The sequence below is a fragment of the Macaca thibetana genome, chromosome 4 (genome assembly GCF_024542745.1).
Source record: "Macaca thibetana thibetana isolate TM-01 chromosome 4, ASM2454274v1, whole genome shotgun sequence".
Lineage (NCBI taxonomy): Eukaryota > Metazoa > Chordata > Mammalia > Primates > Cercopithecidae > Macaca > Macaca thibetana.
In genome coordinates, this window is record NC_065581.1 from 6,396,242 (window position 1) to 6,417,035 (window position 20,794).

Consider the following 20,794-nt stretch of genomic DNA (forward strand, 5'->3'; position numbering starts at 1 on the left):
ATGTTAAAACAGAGGCAAAAATTGGAGCTACGTGTCTTTATAATAGAACGATTCATATTCTTTTGGGCATCTACCCAGTAATGAGATTGTTGGGTGAGATGGCATTTCTGTTTTTAGGTCTTGGAGGAATCACCGTACTGTCATCTACAATGGTTGAACTAATTTCCCCTCCCACTAACAGCGTATAAGCGTTCCTTTTTCTCCATGTTATATTTATCACAGCACTATTCACAAGCACAGAGACATGGAATCAACCTGAATGCCCATCAATGGAAGACTGACTAATGGAAATCTGGTACATATACATCATGGAATACTAGGCAGCCATAAAAAAGAAAGGCATCCCATATTTTGAGTAATATGGATGGAGCTGGAGACCATTATCCTTAGCAAACTAATGCAAGAGCAGAAAACCAAATACTATATGTTCTCACTTGTAAGTGGATGCTGAATGATGAGAACACGTGGGCATTTAGAGGGAATAACACATACTGGGGCCTAGTGGACGGTGGAGGCTGGGAGGAGGGAGAGGGTCAGGAAAAACAAGTGATGAATACTAGGCTTAATACCTGGGTGATGAAACAAGCTGTACAACTAACCCCTGTGACACATGTTTACCTATATAACCAGCCTGCTCATGTGCCCCTGAACTTAAAATAAAACTTTGAAAAAAGAGATTGGACTTATGCTGCCCCAAGACAAGGAGCTACAGGAGCTACAAGGAGCGGGAAGCAGCAAGGAAGAATCCTTCCCTACAGCCACTGGAGGAAGCGCGGCCCTGCCGCCACCTTGATCTTAGACCTCTGGCTTCAGAATTGTGAAAAGTTAAATTTCTGCTGTTTGAAGCCCCGAGTTTGTGGTCATTTGTTATAACTGCTCTAGGAAACGAATGCACTTATCAAAATTCTTCACATCGTTTATACAGCAGGAGCTCAGTAAACACAGTTGGCCAACAGATCACCTAGATGAATCTACTGCTCTGTAAAACCATGGAGGTACAACTATACTTACGTGTGGTCTCATCTCAGAATGAAGACCCAGCACTTCATGCTTCCTGTTTTAAATGTTGCAACGAGTACGTTTCATGTGGAATGAATGGGAGTTCAGAATATGGAACAATCCGACTGAGATTGGTGTACCTGCTAATCAAACCTGGCACTCTGTTCCCAAACTGCTCATTCCAGCAGAAGCCACTGAGTAATTACACCCAATAGGAGGCTGCCAACATCTGTCTCAAGCAAAGCCCGACTATAGGGTGACACCATGCCTAATCTTTGCAATGGTGTTTGCATCATCTCAGGCCTTTGGTCGTCCAACCATCCATGGTGGAATTCCAGTTCTTAAGACCCCTTAGCTATTACTGGCCACAGTGAAGGAGGGCCGCCTGCACAGGGAAGGTGGCAGTTGTTGGGGTGGAGGTTGAGGGGGTTACTAAGAATGAGGCCACTGTACTTCCAGAGAGGTTGGAGGAGGACAGGAAGGAAGCAGAAATGGATAAAGTGTATCTCCTACAAGACCCAGAGCATAACACAGCCGGGAGTTCTCAGTCCCTTGCTCTGCTACACAGCACTCTGCCCAGGAATATTTTGAATCCTGTCTTCCAAGTCCCCATGTACTTAGTGTGGCCCTAATGATGTTCCTCTTCTCCATCTCACCACGTGCCTCTTCTTCCCAGCTGGTGAGGCTGTGCACCTCAAGTCCAGTTTGCTCCTCCTTCTTTTTGTTCCTAAATTATACATTTGGTTTCATCCCTCTGCAATTCTAACTTGATTCCAAGGCGCCCAGGTTTCTAGTTGATTATCGTGCTGTTGACCTCCATTCGCCCCTCCTCATTGCTCTCTGCCCTTCTCCTGGGCCCCAGGGCATCCACTTTGGTGCACAGCATCAGCCAGGCCCCCTAGCCCTGGTTTCTGGATAGGAAGGGAGATACTGGCAAGAGACCAGAGGAGAGAGAGGTCAGATCAGGGTCGGATCAGCGTGTCCTTTTCCCTACTCAATCCTTGCCAGGCCTCCGTGGTAAACCTGTCTCAGTGTCTCCACAGCCAGAGCTCTGCCAGTTCCTTCAGGCCTGGAACTGGAAACTGCTTCCTGCTGTTCCAAGTCCCTGAGTGCTAGACTTTCCTTTATCACTTCCTCAACTCTGTCCCACCTCAATAAAAGGTACTTCCATTAAATCCATTAAATTCCCTTTTATTCAATCCCTGAGGCGGTGACCAATATTAATCAGGTTGCACACATTTAATACTTTACCTAGGCTCAAGCATTAAACACACACATGCAAACCCTCTCTGTTATAGGAAGAGTGTGGCTTCGAAATCAGACACACGTAAATAGACAGGTGTGCCATAACTGCCCAGCTCATAAGGGTTCTTCTGTCTCTGTGACTCTCAGTTAATTCCTCTGGGAAATGAGACCAGAGTCTCTACCTCCTAGAGTGATGATGAAGCTGAACTGAACTGAACGGCACATTCCTGGTGTGCTGCTCCCTCAGCTACTCATTCGGAATCATACAAGCGTCCTGGCTCTGTTTGGCTATCCTCCACTGAGCTTGCTTAGGTCTGGTTGTCTGACCTGCTTCCAGGTACAGTATCTTTTTCAGGCTAGGACTTGGGTGGTCCTGCCCAAATGTCTAAGCTTTTTTCCATAGGATTGACTCCAGCCTCACCACCTCCTTGTCAGGAGGGATGGATATGCTATTTCCAAAGGAGACTGTGGAGGTAAAGAGATGGGTGAAATGATTTCTTCATGTTTGCCTCAGTCCCAGTAGAACTGCCATGAGGTGTGGGTTCTCTACGCCCCTGCCCCTGCCATTCTGTTAGAGGAAATCTAACCCAACATGTGGTTTCTGAATTGCCCTTCTGGGTGTGTGATGTGCCTGAGATGATGATGACAATGACCAGGGTTGGGGGAGGTTGGAAAAGAAACGGTGGAGGAAGTCACTGTGGGCACAGAATCAGCCCCCCATGCCTTGCATGCAACAACTTAGACGGAAACAGACTCACTTCTCAAACTGATGAATTGGCAGCTGGACATCCAGCTGCTGGGCGTTCCCATCCTGGCTGAAAATTCTGTGTGACATTGGCCATGAGCGATAAACCACGGAAACCAGTGCTACTAAGATCTTGTTCATCCATCGGCTCTCAAAAACATTGCCTCAGTGAGCACAGCTATGCATGATTAATGGTGGTTGAGAACGAATGCAGAGTTATCATTTCAGAAGCAAGGGAAAAGTTGCATGCATCCCCCCAATTTCTGAAAAAAAAGAAATGAATTCAGAAAATACAAGCAAGGGCAGGATAGAAGGGGAAAATACTTATTTGAGATTTGCCACTAGATTTTTCACTTTTAAGATACATTTCAGCAAAACAAACAAACAAAAAAGAAACATTTAGATTGTTTTCATTAACTATATGAAAGTAAATAAGATCCATAAAAGAAGATTAAAAAAGAATTTAAACCATGTTCTTGCCAAAGAAACTTTAAAAAGGAAATATGTTGTTTTTACCAATTCTAAAATAGCCAATAGAATGCTTGATAAACCTACTTTGTTTAGAACTCAATTTTCAAATTGAATCTATTTCTTTAATTAAAAAAACAAATTTACAAAAAAAAAGATAAGATGGTGAGTAATAAAGGCTGAGATTGGCTGTATATTCAGCAAATGAATCTCCTCAAATCATAACTGCTATATCCATTTCACCACGACTAGTGATGGCCAGAGCCATTTGTGTTTGTATCATTATCCAGACTGATGGTTAAGACAGGCAAAACAAACAGATCATCCACGGCCATTCATTGGACAAGTGTGCAGCTCTGCCTCATAAATAAGATCTACTGTCATTTTTTTTCCTAACTATATAAGCAATACATGGCCACTTCCCAAAACTGAAAAAAACAAGGAAAATCACAACGCAAAGAAAATTCAAACTGTTGATAATTTCGCCTATAGTTCAAACTACTTAGGAGGATAGCTGGAACCCAGGAGTTCAAGGCTGCAGTGAGCTATGGTAGTGCCACTGTACTCCAGCCTGGGCAACCAGCAAGACCCTCTCTCTGAAATTATAATATTGCTACTAATAACAGATTCACATTTCAAAGGTACTCATTGTTAACATTGTGGAGAATGCATTTCCATATTTTTCCAGTTCTTATATCAATAAAATAAGAAATAAGATATAAATGTAAATAATAATGTGCAGCTATAAATAAATAATACAAAATGTAAATAAAGTCAATATAAAACCCTATAATATGATTTCATTTTCTTTTATTACATGGCTCTGCCATAATTGACTATCAGTCTCTAGTTACTGGTCAAGTATATCTTTTCAATTTTTTCTCTGTTTTTGTTTTTTGTTTGTTTGTTTTCATTTGTTTGTTTGGTTTTTTTTTGAGACAAGGTCTCACTCTGACACCCAGACTGGAGTGCAGTGGCGCAATCTCAGCTCACTGCAACCTCCGCCTCCCAGGTTCAAGCGGTTCTCCTGCCTCAGCCTCCTGAGTAGTTGAGGTTACAGGCGCGTGCCACTCCTGCCCAGCTATTTTTTTGTATTTTTAGTAGAGACAGGGTGGCTTCAGTACGTTGGCCAGGCTGGTCTCGAACTACTGACCTCAAATGATCCACCTGCCTCGGCCTCCCAAAGTACTGGAAACAGGCATGAGCCACTGCGCCCAGCCCAATTTTTCTCTGTTTTAAAATCATTGAAGTTCCTTTCCTACTGTTTAAAGCAATTTAGTCTGCTGACCCTAACTGAAGATAAAAACTGAAAAATTAAACAACCAAACCCCACACCAACCTTCTACAAAGTTTCCTTGTTATTTGAGGCCCCAGGATCTTTGCTTATGCACTTCCCTCCATGTGAAATGCTCCCTCCTCTGCTCATCTGCCTACACACCCTTGGCTTTTGGTAGATGGCACTTAACTACTTAGTTCCACATGTTTTCCTTAAAGAGGAAGGACTTAGATGTCATTCCCAGGAGGGAATAACAGTTTCTCCCCTTAGTCAGTGCTCCTGAGGTCCAAGGCAAGAATATACAGCATTAGGGCGCCCCCTTGCTCCGGTGGATGGCCATGCTAGAGCTCGTGCTTTCACGGGACCTCCTTCTTCCTGGCTCTCCCTGTTTTGTACTTCATGTGGGGGGGAGGCAGGCTGTAGTCACACTTCTGGCTAGGTGAATATTCACTCTGCAGACTCAGTTACTGTCTTGCAGTAAACCGCAAGTCTTCAGATGGACAAGAGGACTGCAAAGGCCAGAAGTTCCAAGTTTCATTCTTCAAACTCGCTTAAGTCATTTAAAATCTTAAGTGGATATTTCAATACCTATCTGACTTCTACATGTAATTCTCAGGGTTCAGAACTGGGGCAGAACCCAAAAGTCTTCCTTAGACCACATCTCTCATAACAGAATTAACCTTTTATACATACATTTTATAGCGCTGAATCATATGTGTTCACATGGCACATCCCATTTGAGTCTAAGGCCTCCTTAAGGCAGAATATTGAGACTTACTTATCTCTTTATTTCCATAAATCATTCTATTTCTATTATGCTATTTCCTAGCACAGTATCTGGCATATAGGAACACTTAGTAAAAAATCTGTTAAATGAGAAGATCGCAAATTGTTGGCAGTGTCACATATTTCTAAACAATCAGACAAATTTTTATCCAAAAAGTTTCCCTAGAAATATAGATTCTTATAATCATAAGATGTCCCTAGAACAGTGATTCTCACATGTTTCAGAATCATCTGGAGCAGAGAACACCTGCTGGGCCACCCCTGAGTTTCTGGTTAGTAGTTTTAAGCCCTAGAATTTGCATTTCTAACAAGCTCTCAGGTGATATTGATGCACTGGTCTGGGAACCACACTTTGAAAACTACTATCCTAGAACGATCATTCTCAAACGATTATCAGAATCACTTCTGTTAAAGCTTGCCCCAGTACATTTCTAAAAATTAAAAAAAAAAAATTAAAAAGAATTACCTCTATGTTTGCTAAATTTCCACATATTGCTATGATATTCCTACCTGGAAAGGTAGATGCAGAAATCAGACATTTCATACATGACTCTGTGGTAGCAAATCCATCCAAAGACAGATAATTGGAAATCACTGGACTTGGGCCACACTCACAAGCTAACTTTGGAATGACATGTAAAAAAGAATTTCCTGGCCATATATTCTGTGACTCATTCTGTAACTGTGAATTATTGAGTAACTAACAATTTTCTGGGGAAATCTACTCCAAGATACCTTATGGTATCTTGGTTTGGGCTAAACTTCAGTATTTAATTCCTGATTTTATCATGCCCTATAGGACTGTTCTTCTGATCTGATCTGGATACAGCAAGTCTCGGGACAGCCACCTCTTCACCAACAAATATTAATTAGACAGTCACTAAGGGAAAACCACCATAGAAGCCCCAAAATGGAAAGAAAGAAGCAAAATACTTAGCTCTCTGGAAATATCTTATAAGCTGGTTGGAAAGATAGAAAATAGCTACTTTTTAAAAAAGATATTCCTAATAACAAACGATAGTTATCCAAAGATTGGTGCAGAAAAGAAAAGCTAAATTAACTTTGAGGAAGAGGAGGATGGATTTCTCAAAGCTGGAGAAGTAAAGAGAAACCATTTGAAGAGAAGAAGGCACTGCAGAGTTTTATCTGAAGATAGAATTGAAGAGGCAAGCTCATACCTAGAATAAAGTTCCAAAGAGAGCCTGAGACCCAAGCCAATTATAGAAGGACAGGTCTACTGATAGAAGTAGGACATCTTGACTTCCATAAAAACAACAAGGGCACCTCTGTCAATTAGCTACTGACTCTCTTCTGCAGATGACATTGCCCTGCAATAGTATGAGTCTGATTCCTCAGTACCATCTGGCATTTTCTGGCTAAGAGCAGCTCTTGTGCTGAAATGCAAAAATGGTAGTAGTTAAAATAGCACAGAGAAAATGGTGGCCTGTGTTTATCGACATGTCTTAGCGTATAGAAGTCAATAACTACTAGATGTCATAGAAAACACATTCATTCTGATGAGCCCTGAGGCCCTGGAATGCCTTTCTCCAGTTAGTGATAAAATTGCTGATTGTTGTCTTTGGGAGAAGTTCAAGTGGAAATTAAATGGGCCCCTGAAGAATAATAGCCCTTTTGATTTCTTTTTGGATGAGGCATGTGTGTTACTGCTTATTCTTTCACTTGATGTAGCAAACACTAATGATGATATCACGGGGTTCCTTAGTTATTGAAAACCATGTGAAACATCCTAAAATAATTGTGTAGGGTAATCTTCTATTTAACTCATCATGTAAAAGTGGCACCACACCTGAAATCAGAAATCGAAAATATTGAAAATTTTGAAATCAAATGCAGCATGCACTGAGATGAGACATGATTGTTACAGTATCTGCACTAATGCCATCAGCGACTAGCTGTGGATGAATAGAATAGGATACTGAAGTGGTTAATCATTAATTATCGTCTTGGAGCCTTCATGCTTTTATAAAATCATCTGGCCACGTCTGCAGCTTTGGCTGAGGGACATAATCAGACCACTGTGCTTTTATGAATACACTCATCTCTACGTGCAGCTCGATGGGCATGGTGGACACGACTAAATCTTGGGAAATCAGATTCTCTCTCGTAGGAAACTGGGTCTCTCACTGAAAGATTGTGTCCGTTACTAGTGGGAGTCAAGACAAAGTCAGGCAGACTTGAGGCTGGTGGCCATATTGAGCGATGAGCCGAGGAGCCAGTCTTTAGGCGAAGAAGCCTGAAGAGATGCCTGACAGAAAAGCTGCCAGCTCTTGTGGGACCCAGCAGGGCCCCAACACTTTGTTTCTCTTGGGTACATGAGAGGGAGCTGACCACGGCTGCGGCAGGGCCCACTCCATACGCAGCAGTGCTTGTTCCTGGTGGTGCCGGCTATGTAGCCCGGTGGATCCGTGGGTTTCGTTTGAGTATCTGCTTGAGTCAGTGTCCATAATCCTCTTCCATACTTTTTCCGAGGCTAAATGAATCTTTATGGCTTTTAAGTGAATAGATGCATAGCTGGATGCAAATGGGACCCCACCCGTCTCCTCCTGAAACTGGAGTTCCTTGGAATATGTGTGAGATCAGTTGGCAGCAACCTGAGGCTGCTCCGTGGCAATGGTATGAATGCCACAGGCACTGATGTTTGTAGCCATGAACTTTTCAGGAGATATTTGTCCTGCTTCCTATAAAGATTAGTAAAGTCTCCACACAAGATGAGCATTCTTCACATTCGCATGGCCTCCAGGAGCATCAGCCTGGGCTCAGAAGTCCTCAGGAATGCAGCGCCTCACACCTTTGGCTAAAGGCCTTTGACAAAGTGCTGGGGGAAGGAGCGTGGCTATGGGAGGGGCATGGCTGTGGAGTGGGCATGGCTAATTAGCACTCACCACAGCTAGAGGCTATTTTCATCTCCTCAAATTCTCCAAGAGATTCTGTCATAAATTCAGTGGTAACTCTCCAGAAAAATCTTTCCTACCCCTCCCCTGTTCCCACTCACCCTTAACCCACTTCAACTCATCCTGGGCTGGGTGCCATTTCGTATTCACCCATATAGCCCATGAGGTAGCCCTTTGTGGTTAAACATACCTACTATGGCATAGTGGTATTTTTGAAACATTAACTGATTTTTTTTTTCTTCTGATATTTGCCCTCTTCCTCCCCTTTATCCTCCACTCCCACTCACTGCCCCCACTCCTATTGAGGCAGATGGTCTCTTCTGGATTCATTGCCTCAAGGAAGGGCAGAAGGTAGAAGTGGTCTATTGATTTAGCCTTGATATTTACCAAAGCCTCCAACAATTAAAGAGATTACATCAAAATGCCTCAATAGAGTGCTTCACAGAGAGGTAAAAGGTCCACAGAGCTCTCAGGAAGGGGAGCCCCCCATACCACTCCAATGCAGGGCCTCAACAAAGTAACTGGACTTCAAAGAGAGACAGAATCAAAGCCCTGAATTTCCTCTTTGGACAATAGGCACAACAAAGATCTGTTGGACCTCAAGTACAATGAAGATGCCAGCATTTCTAATGTGGGTAATCTGGCTTCTCTCCGCATTTTGGGCTCCATGATTCTGTTGGAGCCCTAGTAAGGAAAAGATTACAACAGCAACTGAGATTACATTTTCTGTCCTCACGGTAATAAGTTTTAGGGCCTGAATTAGTTTCAGGGGAAGGAAATAAGTGAAGTAGCAAGTATGTTTTTAAACTTGAGTCCTAAACACTCGTAGTATCTGTGTTGTATCATCTTTTCATCAGTAGGCCCTCAACAGCTGCAGGGGGAATGATGTGTCTGAGTTCTCCCACAGACACTCTGGAGCAGGTATCCCCAGTGTGCCAGGAACCCTGCTGGCAAGAACACGCTAACCTATTTAGAGCTGGTTTCCCTTGGAAGCTGTTCATTTAATATGTGTGGCACATGGTAAGGTGGTCAATGAGGCCAAGGTCTTTCAAAGGGATTAATAATGTAGACTATTTTTAACTGCTTATCATACGTACTTAAGAGAGAGTGGCACTGCTTGTTATTATCTCTATTTCATTTGTTTGCTTTCATTTAAATCTGCTTTCTTTTTTTCTTTCTTTCTTTCTCTTTCTTCCTTTTTCTTTCTTTGTTCTTTTTTTTTCTTTTTTTCTTTCCTTCAACAAGAGCCTATTCTTATCTCCAGAAATACTATGTTAAGCAGTAGGAATATTGATAAGAGATGAGAACACATTCAACAACAACAAAAAATCCCATTTTTGAAAACAGCACCATGGAGGTGGGCAAGTGTCTAGTGCGAATAAGGTAGAATAAGGTAGAATAAGCATATACATGTGCCACTCCCCTTGGCACAGGTTCCACTCAAATGACTGTATGGATATTCAAGGAGAAATAAGTCTGTAGCAGTGAAGAAATTGGAAGCAATGAAGGTCTTTTGTAGATGGGAGACTTCAATGCATTTCTTGAATATGGAAGCAGATGGGAACATGAAACAGAGGAAACTAAAGCCCAATTATGTGTATGAGGGGACTTCAGGGGAAGTGGCTGCCAGTCAGCCTCACAAGATGTCAGCCAGCATTTAGGCATAGGGTTACTGGTTCCACTCCCACACAGGGCAGAGAGCACCAGAGTTTTAATCTCCGAAAGAGGGCAAAAGAATAGCAAGAGACTCTTCACTACAACAAATGGATAAACTCGCTGGGGAGGAATTTGTATTTTTTAAAATATGGAACGCTTCACGAATTTGTGTTTTAGTGGGGATGTTGATCTAAGAGGAAAGCTCCCCTTGTTCTGGCATTTGGTGGGTGGAGATGAAGCAGAATGTCTCATCTAAGGCTGATTCCCACACATGTACATCCTAAAGCAAAATCTGTCAGTTAGCCCTCTGCATTTGCACAGATTTCGTGTCTGCCTTCCCATTCAGGGGAGATGTCTATTAAACATATCATCAACCCAAATTAAAAAGAAACCTTTACTAGATAGCCATTATTATGAAACGAATCCTTCACTCATCAATGTGAATGTACGAAAAAATCATCAGACATTTAAGGACAACCACAAGCAGAAAATTTTTTTAAAAAACAACCAAAACATACATAGTCTCAAAGGAAAAGAAATAATTCAAAAACTAGAAGAGATTTTTAAAAATTGTTAATCAATATCTTTAAAGAAATTTGAGAAGATACTGCATTTATAAAACAAGAATAGTATGGCTGAAAAGAGAACTAGCAGAGAACACAGAAGAGTTCTTATAAATTAAACATATAACCTCTAAAATATGAAGTTCAAAAGAACAGCTGAAATATAAAGTCAAAATGCTCTCCTAGAGCTTAAAGCAAATGGCAAAGAAAGCAAATTTGAAGGATAAAGGTGAGAGTCATAGAGAAATAATACAGGAGTTGCAGAAATCTATCAGGTAGCTAAAAGGAATTATAGAAAAAGAGAACAGAGAAAATGGATGGAAGAATTTTTTAAAGAAATAATAGGGCATACTTCACATTTGATGAATCCATTGAGTACTGAGAGGATGAATGAAAATAACTACTGAGCCAGCACATCCTCTTGAAATTTCCAAACACCAAACATAAAGAAAAAAAATATAAAGCTTCCAAAGACAAATTCAGGGAACCATCTAACTTGTCATTAGTCAGATTAGTCAGAAGATAATGAAACAATGTGGTCAAAGTGCTAAGGGGGAAAAAAAATCTTTTGAGCCTAAAATTCTATGCCCAAACTATCACTGCAGTATGAGAGTAAAATAAAATATTTTCAGATAAAGGCCTAGATGATATACCATACTTTCCAGGTGAGGAAGTCTTCTGAGCATATATGCTAGTAAAACAAGGAGAAAAACAGAAAGATGACATGGAATCCAGGGCTAGACTTTCATCCTGGAGGTCACTAATAGGAAGCCCAAGGATGGTGACTGTGCAGCTGATCTGGACAAAAACAGGTCCAGAATAGGAGAGTCTGGGAGAGACCCTATCCTGGGGCACGATGAGAGGATAAAGGCATTCAAGACAACAGTTAACACTATTGAAGGTCTGGATACATTTGAGATTACAATAGAGAGTTGAGATTCTTTTCCAAATAAGAAAAAATATAAGTAAATTAGAAGCCTACCTGGTATTTTTTTTTTTAAGCCAGGGCCCCAAAATCAGAGGAACAAAAATAACACTTGATTTTGAGCAACTGATAAAATGAAAGAACAGAAAATCGATGTGACCTTGAAGCTAGGAGCACTCTGCTTCAAGTAGCTCTGGAGTCACAACCTGAGACCCACAGGGCATGAAATGTCATCATTAGCTCCTTACTCGGCACTGCAGTCAACATTTATATAGTCTTAATTATGTCAATGCCACTTATTAGTTTTCCAGTTTTAGAATCCACCAAGAGATAAAGCACAGGAGATTGAATTATGATCACAGCATAGAAGAGAAATGTTATCAACTTTGACAAAGTAAAAGTGCAGCGGCAGCTGACAGAAGACGGGAAGTGAAAGTGATGAGATGTCTAGGGAAGAGCGGGAGTGAAGGTCTTATTGTTAGTTAAGAGATAAAGCTTAGGGAATAAGAGGTGGAGGTTTATTAATAATATTTAGGTAACCCGTAGAATAATTAAAAACAAAAAAAGTTGAAAGAGAGGGAGAAAAGGAGGTAGGGCATGTATAAGTAAGATAAATGCTCATCTCTCATAGCAGTGGTCAATAGATCTTGATCAAAAGGATCACTTAAAGTTCTTTATTGCAAACAGCAGAACTCAGGACGAGTGAGCAAAGAAAACCTTTCGAATAGGGTACTGGGTAGCTCACAGAATCCTCTAGAAGTTCATGGTCAAGCAATTCCCCATTTTGCCAAGCCCATCTCCACTGCCAAGTGGGCACAGCAGTGGCAGCATTAGACTCATAGCGATGGAAAGCAAATGTCAGCTCCTCAGATGGCTCTGCAATGAGCTGTTATATACGAGCTGCTCTGGGGAAATTTCTCTATCATCACTCCAGCATCTGGTGCTGCCCCCGCAGCCCCTCCAACAACACTCAGGCCAGGATGGCAGAAATTCTGCTGCCGTTCCCTCCAAATGGTGCTACAAGTAGTAGTTGAAGCCCTACTACCGCACTCACCAAAGGAAAGTGGATTCCCTGCACAGGACTCCCTCCTCTGCCCCCTCCTAAGTGACAGCCCAGTGTGGTGTGGCATGCTAGCAGAGCCCATGTCACAGTCTGCTTCCTTCCAGCAAGGGAGGCCAGAGAATGAGTTTTGGCTTCTACCTTGGGGATGTATAATGCGTAACAACGTAGAAAACTCTTCAAATAGAGAAACGTATTAGAAAGACACTGGTCATCAGAAACCTGGCAAATGCCCACCACACTCAAAAAATCAAGTTATTGGTTTTCAAAAATGTATTGAGGTGTTTTTGTGTGCTTGTTTTTGTTTTTTTGTTTTGTTTTGTTGACATGGCATTTGATCACCAGAAAAACTAAAAGGAGAAACAGTAGTTGTCTTTGCATAGCGGGATTGAGGGTGAGTAGGACTATACCAAAGATTGGAGCGTGCTCAGTATAAATCCCATATGCCATTTTATATGATGTGTACATGGGTTACTTGGATGACTTTTTAATTCATAATTTTTAACCCCCCCCCAAAACACTTTAACCATGCTATAGATTCAAATACCAAAAACTCTACCAGTCTCACCATATATAAATTCCTACTAAAAAAAAACCTCTTCTGATATTGCCATATACACATCAGCCAAAGGTAGGCTGGTATTGAACTTACTAGAAACCTTTTCTTTTCCCATGAGCAGAGACTGTCTTCTATTTCATGGGAGAATCTTTTTTAAAAGTAGTCTGTTGTCTTGAAGGAAATGTAGGTGAAGGTACAACCTCCTGGGAAATGGTGCTAAAGCTGAGAAGGTTCTTTTGTGACGCAGCAGTTTTTCAAGGTAGAGCAAGAACCTGAACTGCCGAGAACAAGTCCCTGAGTTCAGCAAGTCCAGCTCCCTGGAAACTGCCTCCTCCTTCAAAAGCAAATGGAGAAACTACTATCTGCTTCCCCACACTTCGCTGATATGTTTCCTATATTCTATCTGGAAAATGAGCTGATGCTATCTGGTTTTCTTCCCTTTTTTTCTGCTTTGTTGCTTATAAGATTTTTTTTTTAAATAAAAGCTAGTATTTACTATGTGCCTATCATTTACTAGGCAGCTTTTCATTCTTTCTTTCTTTTGTTCATTATTTAGCTACATTTACTGAGCACCTGTTCTGTACCAGGCATTGTGCTGAGTGCTGGGGATGCAGCAATGAACAACATAGGCCATGTCTATACACGCTATAGTTGTGTAGGACAGCATAGTGGTTAAGCTCATGAGCTTGGACACAGGCTCATGGGTTCAGTCTCACATCACCATGAACTAGTTATTGATTTAAATCACTTACCTTACATCTCTGTTTGTTGTTCTAAAATGATAGACACATTTCTAAAATGGGAACATTATTTATCTCAAGGATGTTGTGAGGATTAAATGACATATCTTTGTAAACCCTTGGCACAGTATTTCAGTGAGGGGCAATTAGCAGAAACAGGCAATTATGACAGAATTATACATAAATAAGCACTAGAATCAGTTTTAAGAGAAGCCTGCAAAAGGCCATGTATTCTTGCCTGGGTGGATCAGAGAAGGCTTCCTAGAGGAAGTAAGATCTAAGCTAAGGACAAACAAGTAAGCGAAATCATTAGTTGAGAAAAGAGGAGCGGGGTGTTTTCACTAGAGGAATAAGGTTGAGGTTTGGCTTTTAAGTATGCAACTTCCAGTTACGTTCTGTGTGGTTGACTATGGAGCATTGGTCAAAGAGTAGTCCAAGAAGGAAGCAGGAGCCAAGTCAGGGTTTTATAGATAACATTTTAAAACACTGAGAACTACTGAAGTGATTTCAACTAGGTGATATTTTGATCGGGTCTACTTATAGAATTATCGCCTGGATCAGATCTACTTGTAGAAATATCCATTTGGCTGCAGTGTGAAGCGTGGATCAAAAAGAGAACAGACAAGGGACAAGAAGACCCATTCAAATGCATAGGTTGATTCAGGAAAGAAATAGTGGTGACCAGTACAGAATATAGTGGTGGGGACATTAGGAGGCAAAAGCCACAGATCTGGGAAAAAGATTTATTGTGCAAGAAAAGGAAGACAAAGGGTCAAGGATGCTTCCATTGATGGATGATTCCATCCTTCTGTTGATGAAAACATTTACTGAGGTAGAGAACTGAGTAAGAGAAACATATTTCGGGGTGAAAGCAGTGAGTTTGACTTTGTGTGAGTTGAATTGGAGATGCAGACAGGACACCCAAGTGAAGATATCTAGTAGGCAGTTAACATTATATCTGAAGCCCATGGGAGATCTGGGATGGAGAAAAGGTAGAGATAATTTACTAGGGTTTCCTACCCTAGTAGGAAGATGTTTATTTTTTTTTATTGAGAAAATTACTAATAGCTTCCTGGTCCTGGGACACACAGAAAATTATCTTAGAGTAGCTCTTCCTTACTCAGTGAAGAGTATCTTGGTTGGTTCCTATCTTAGAAAAATGTGAGCCTTACTGTCTTATTAGAGGGAGATAATAACACCTTTGTGTAAAAAAAAAAAAAAAAAAAAAAAAAAAACTCTTTTAAAATCTGCCTATGCTGTCCAAGAGAGTATGTGCTTATTATCAGTCAGGATAAGCAAGGTTCTGCTGTGGTAACAAATAGTCTGAACAATGGCCATGGCTTATGGCAGCAAAGGTTCTATTTCTCACACCTGTTACATGTCCATTATGGGTTAGCAGAGGGCTCTGTTCACTGCAATCTCTCAAGTACCCCTAATGACAAAGCAATATTTCTAACCTTGTCACTGTGTACCAGAAAGAAGAGTGAGTTTTGGAGGATCTAAGACCAGCAATGGCATGCTCTTGCCTGAAAGTGACTCACATCACATTTGCTCAAAAGTCATTGGTCAGAACAGTCACATGGCCCCATGCAATAAGAAGAGGGCCAGGGAGAGCACTAAGATCATATGCCTGGGAAGTAGAGAGCTGGAATTTCCTGGGAAATGGCATAAATGACTGCTACAGAAGGGATTGTGAGCCTGAAACCTATCCCAACCTAGCTCTCATGCAATCAGCCTAGATGATGGCCAAGTACATGAACCAATCTCTAACATCTTTAACACTTAAGGATCAAGAGAGAAGGATCACACACTCTTTTAACAAATGGGCTGCCCTAACTCCAAGATCTTCTGAGAAAGAGCTCCCATCAGCACCCTTGGATAAAGCAACTGGCACCACACTCTGAACTGATAGAGCTTCTCTAGCACAGGCAATACTTCCCCTGTGTGTCCCTGTCTTCCACCGAAGCTACCCCTACAGTTCTAAATAACCTCATTTCTTGAGTCGTCTCAAGGGAAGACTCAAATGCTTCTGTGTATCTGTGTGGCCTTGTGCCATCAAAGATGTTTCAGCATCCAGCTGCTCCAGTCCACTGTGACCTTATGACATTATGTGACTAACACCAGAACTTTCCCTACTGTTTTGACCCTGGGACCCTAAGGAAGTACCTGAGGGAGCAAGTGGAATGAGTTTTAATCCTGCAGGCTTTGTGTGATTTGAATGACAGCCTCTTTCCTGAAGAGGAACCTTGAGAAGCTGAAAACCCACTCTCAAAGAATAACTACTCTAAAAGGCAACCCTCTACCCAATAACTAGTGATCACTGTAGACATGAGGAAACGGCCCAGCCTCTGCTCAGCAGACAGCAATCACCAAGCTAGCAGAAACCAAGATAGGGCCAGGCAAGATTGGACTTCACCTCCTCAGGAGACTTGTTGGCTCTCTGAGACCCCAGGACCCATGAAAAGGAGGGGAGCAAAGGCCAGGCTAGGGAAGTGAGGGATGGAGATGGGTCTGGCCTCTGGATTTCTTGCACCAGCATGTGGTGCCCAAACAGTGCCATCTGGAGACTGATTGGGTTATGTTTGTTTGAACCTAAATTATGTACTGGACTCTCCAATATATAAATGATCATTGATGTCTTGGATATGAAGTGGATTGTGAAGCAAAGGTATACAGAAGAAGAGGACCCAGAACAGAAACTCAGTAACAACAACTTTAGGATGGGGACGAGGAAGAGGAGAAGACACTGGAGACTGAGAAGTGTCCACAGAGCTAGAAATAAGTGATCAAAGTGTGGTTCCTGTAAGCCAAGGGAAGAGAATGTTTCAAGAGAGTAGGATTGGTCAATGTTTCTGAGAAGCCACAGAAGACAAAGACAGTCACTTAGCAACTGAGATGGCCCTGGTAATCTTATCCGAGCAATTTCAGTGGAAGCATCAGTGTAGGAACCACAGAACAGGACATGGAAGGTAACAAGGAAAGGTAGAATGTAAGCAATGTCATGTACATTACTTTCAACCATCTCATCAATCCTGTAAGCCAGGTATTGTTTTCTCCCCTTTGAAAAATAGGAAAAAGAGAGTTGCTCAAGATAGTCCAGCTGGGAGATGACACAGCTAAGATTTAAACACAAGTCTGAATGGCAGAAAGACAAAGTCCTTTCCACACACCACTGCCTCCCCAAGCACTTAGCCACCTGTGTGTCTCGGCTGACAATGTTGGAAATTTCTGATAACACTGCACTGAGTAGTGGGACAGGGGCACCATGCAGTACGCTTGTCTGTTAACAGAGAAATAAAGTTGGATGGAAAACTGGAAGAAAAAAAAAAAAAAAACAGCAGCAGCTTTGCTCTTCTCTTTGCAGCAATGTGTGTGTTTGTTTTCATGGGCCCTGTTCATGGACTCCTACTGAACATCTCAGAATTCTTTGGACTCAGAAACCTCTTTGCTGTAGTGCAAAGATGCTGACCTGCCAAAAGTATGTTACAGGCTGTGCCTCTTTGAAGAACCAGCTTGAACTGATTGTTCTTCAGCTTCTCACATAAATTAGAGAACATGAGGCCCACAGCTTTGCCCAAAGTTGTCAACAGGTTTTAATTGTCTCTGCTTTTCTGTACACACAGATGGCTTCGTTAAGCTGCTCTGAGCAGACCTCTGCTGTCTCCACTAAGAAAAATTAGACACAACAAATGGAAATCAATTTAAAAAGAAAAATTATAATAAGGTAAAGTCCTAAGTAACTGTGGCTATTTTTTATGAAGGTAAATGCTATGAATAGTAGCCATGACAGTGCAGAGATAGAGGCAAATTAAGAAAAACTGTAATGAAAACGTGAACTTTTGAAGGCAGGTGCAGAAACTACCAAGAAAAGTAGTTAGAAGTATTTGGAAAGGAAAGGAGATTCTTTTTTATTAATGGCATCTATAATAGGCCTTTAATTTCAAGTTCATTTTTCCAGGTTCACTCAGAGAAGCTAGAAATGATTCAACAATTATACTTACAGGAATCTGTCCTTCAGAAATAATACCACAAGTGTGTAGAGTTATTTTAAAAGATTATATTACAACACTGTTTATAGTAGCAAAAAGTTGGAAGCAAACTATTAGGTTGGTGCAAAGGTAATTGCTGTTTTTTGCTATTGACAGTAATGGCAAAACCACAATTACTTTTGCATCAACCTAGTAATTAGTTAAATGTAGTTTATATAACAAAACGTTGTACACCTAAAGTTAATAATATGAACTTAAGTTCATAGAAGGTCAAAGGGTACAAGTATCTTGCATGTTAAAAGGCATTGCTACATTGCACCATGTAAAGGTTGTACCAAATTACATTTCCACCTACAATGTATGAAAGAACCTATGTCTCTACATTCTAACCAATGCAGCATGGATTACTAATGTTATAGGTTAAAAATAGATAAGTAAATTATGCATCATTATCATTCTAATTACTATTTCCTTTATTATAAATAAAGTCGAACACCATTTTGTTTCATTTGAGAACAATCATTTATATTTTCTTTACTATAAATTACCCTTTCAGGGTCAGGCACAAGTGGCTCATGTCTGTAACTGTAACACTTTGGGAGGCCAAGGCAGAAGGATCTCTTGAGCCCAGGAGTTCAAGACCAGCCTGGGCAACATGGCAGAACCCAGGAAGGAAGGAAGGAAGGAAGGAAGGAAGGAAGGAAGGAAGGAAGGAAGGAAGGAAGGAAGGAAGGAAGGAAGGAAGGAAGGAAGGAAGGAAGGAAGGAAGGAAGGAAGGAAGGAAGGGAGAGAAAGGAAAGAGAGAAAGGAAAGAAAGAAGGAAAGAAAGAAAAAGAAAGAAAGAAAGAAGGAAAGAGGAGGAAGGGAGGGAGCGAGAGAGAAAGAAAGAAAGAAAAGAAAGAAAGAAAGAAAGATGGAAAGAAAGAAAGAAATTATACTTTCATATCTTTTTTATTTTCCTGTTGGGTTTTGGTCTTCATATAAATATAAATGCTTATATATACATATATATATGAAAATGACCCCTTTTCCTTTTGTGTTTTCACTTTGTTTAAAATTTTTTGCAATGCTATTGTTTCGTCAAAAATGTTATCAACTTTTAATGGTTTTATTTATTATTAAAAAATATTTATGTATTTAAACTTTCTGAATCTTATATACTTTTATACTTTTAATTTTCCCATTTTGAACACCTAAATCATAGCCAATCTGTAGATTTCTGTGTATATAATATATAAGATGGAAATTCAGCCTTCTCCCAGATAATTATAAAGATGAGCCAAAACCATTAACTCAGTACTCCCTATTTTCTTTCACTGTATTAAAATTCAGCCTATATCATCTACTAAATTACTAATATGTATTATTTCTGAACTTTTTGTTTCATTTGTTGGTTTTCCTAGACATGCACCAACACTACGTTGTTTTAATTTTGGTAACTTTAAAATATGTTTTGATATCGAACAGAGATAGTCCTCTTTCATTTTTTATTTAATTGTTGATTGTTCATTGAATTAACTTGAGGAGAACTTTATGGAGTTGAGTTATTCTACCCATGAAAATGCCACAGTTTTTTTCCAGTAGAATTCTTTATTTAATGAAGGGGGGAAAGTCCATCTCTCTGCCAGGGATGTCAGAATCCTAATGCAAAGCTTTATCTACAGGCCCATTCATTTGATTGACACAAAACCTAGCCTTGGCTTAGTTATTTGTTTCTAATTTTGTAGAGAAAGATACTCAATGGCAAATAAGGCTTCTCTGAATGTTCCATTTTCACATAAAGGGCAGAACCAAGACTAAATGAGTCATTCCCAAGCGGAATGCCTTCTATTTAACAATGCATTGATCTCTGACATTACGCAACCCAAAACACAGTTTACTTTAGTTGTTTTTCCTCATCCCAAGCACTACATGATGACTTACTCAATGAGAAAGCATCTAAAATTATCTCATTTGAAACTGCTTAAGAAAATAAGCATTATTGATAAACATTTGCTAATTAACTTGGAAAGATGTCAAGTTTCTTTGCCTATTGATGATCTTGGAAATTTCATTATTAAATATTTCCATTATGCAATGGTCACGTTAGTTGTCAATTTAGTTGCATAATTTTAGTGGATTGTCATCAACTTCCCACGCAAAGAAGATCACCCACTGATTATTGACTGATTTTTCTAAGATGAGTTGAGAATAAAAGAAGGAAACTACCATATCCTCACAGAAGTGAAGAAGCTCACTCAGTGCTAGTCAAATAAAATATTACTGCTGAAATGCAGCCTGTTAGCTCTGGACTCATTACTCTGAATGATCTCTGATCCCATTCAGGGTCCTTCTTCTCTTGTCTTGAAGAATAGTGTGTATTTTCAGCCAAATATCTCTATGGTCCGGTCCTGTAGTATCTAAGAAGTCCAACAGCCTTTCTTTATTTCATTCTAGCTCTATCTCCTTCAGTTCAAATTGTCAGTGTTTCTGCTGGGGCGTCTGGGTCCCTGCATCACACCCATACTAATCTCCTTCCCAAATTGTTGTTCAGGATTCAGAACAAGCCTTTCCTTCAGAACAAGCTTTTTATATTTTGCCCTATGGATAGGCTAAGAATTTTCCAAACTTTTAAGTTCTGCTTCCTTTTGCTTAACATTTACTTCTTAAATTCACTTCTCTCTTCTTGCATTTTACCGTAAGCAGTCAGGAGGAACCAAACCATTTCTTCAAACACTTTGCTTAGAAATCTCCTCTGCTAAAACTCCAATTTCATCACTCACAAGTTCTACCCTCCACAAAACACTAGAAGACAGTTCAGTCCGTTCTTTGCCACATTGTGACAGAGATCACCTTTCCTGCAGTTTCCAACATGTTCCTCATTTCCTTGTG

At 40.6% G+C, this 20,794-nt stretch overlaps 1 long non-coding RNA gene across 2 annotated transcripts in view; it reads right to left on the reverse strand.

Annotated features, from left to right (window-relative positions):
- Positions 1–20,794, reverse strand: part of LOC126953925 (uncharacterized) — a 153,038-nt gene that overhangs the window by 16,235 nt on the left and 116,009 nt on the right. For both annotated transcript variants that reach the window (XR_007725411.1, XR_007725410.1), the window contains one exon: positions 3,003–3,252. This is a non-coding gene — a long non-coding RNA (uncharacterized LOC126953925). The remainder of the gene's footprint in view (positions 1–3,002; positions 3,253–20,794) is intronic.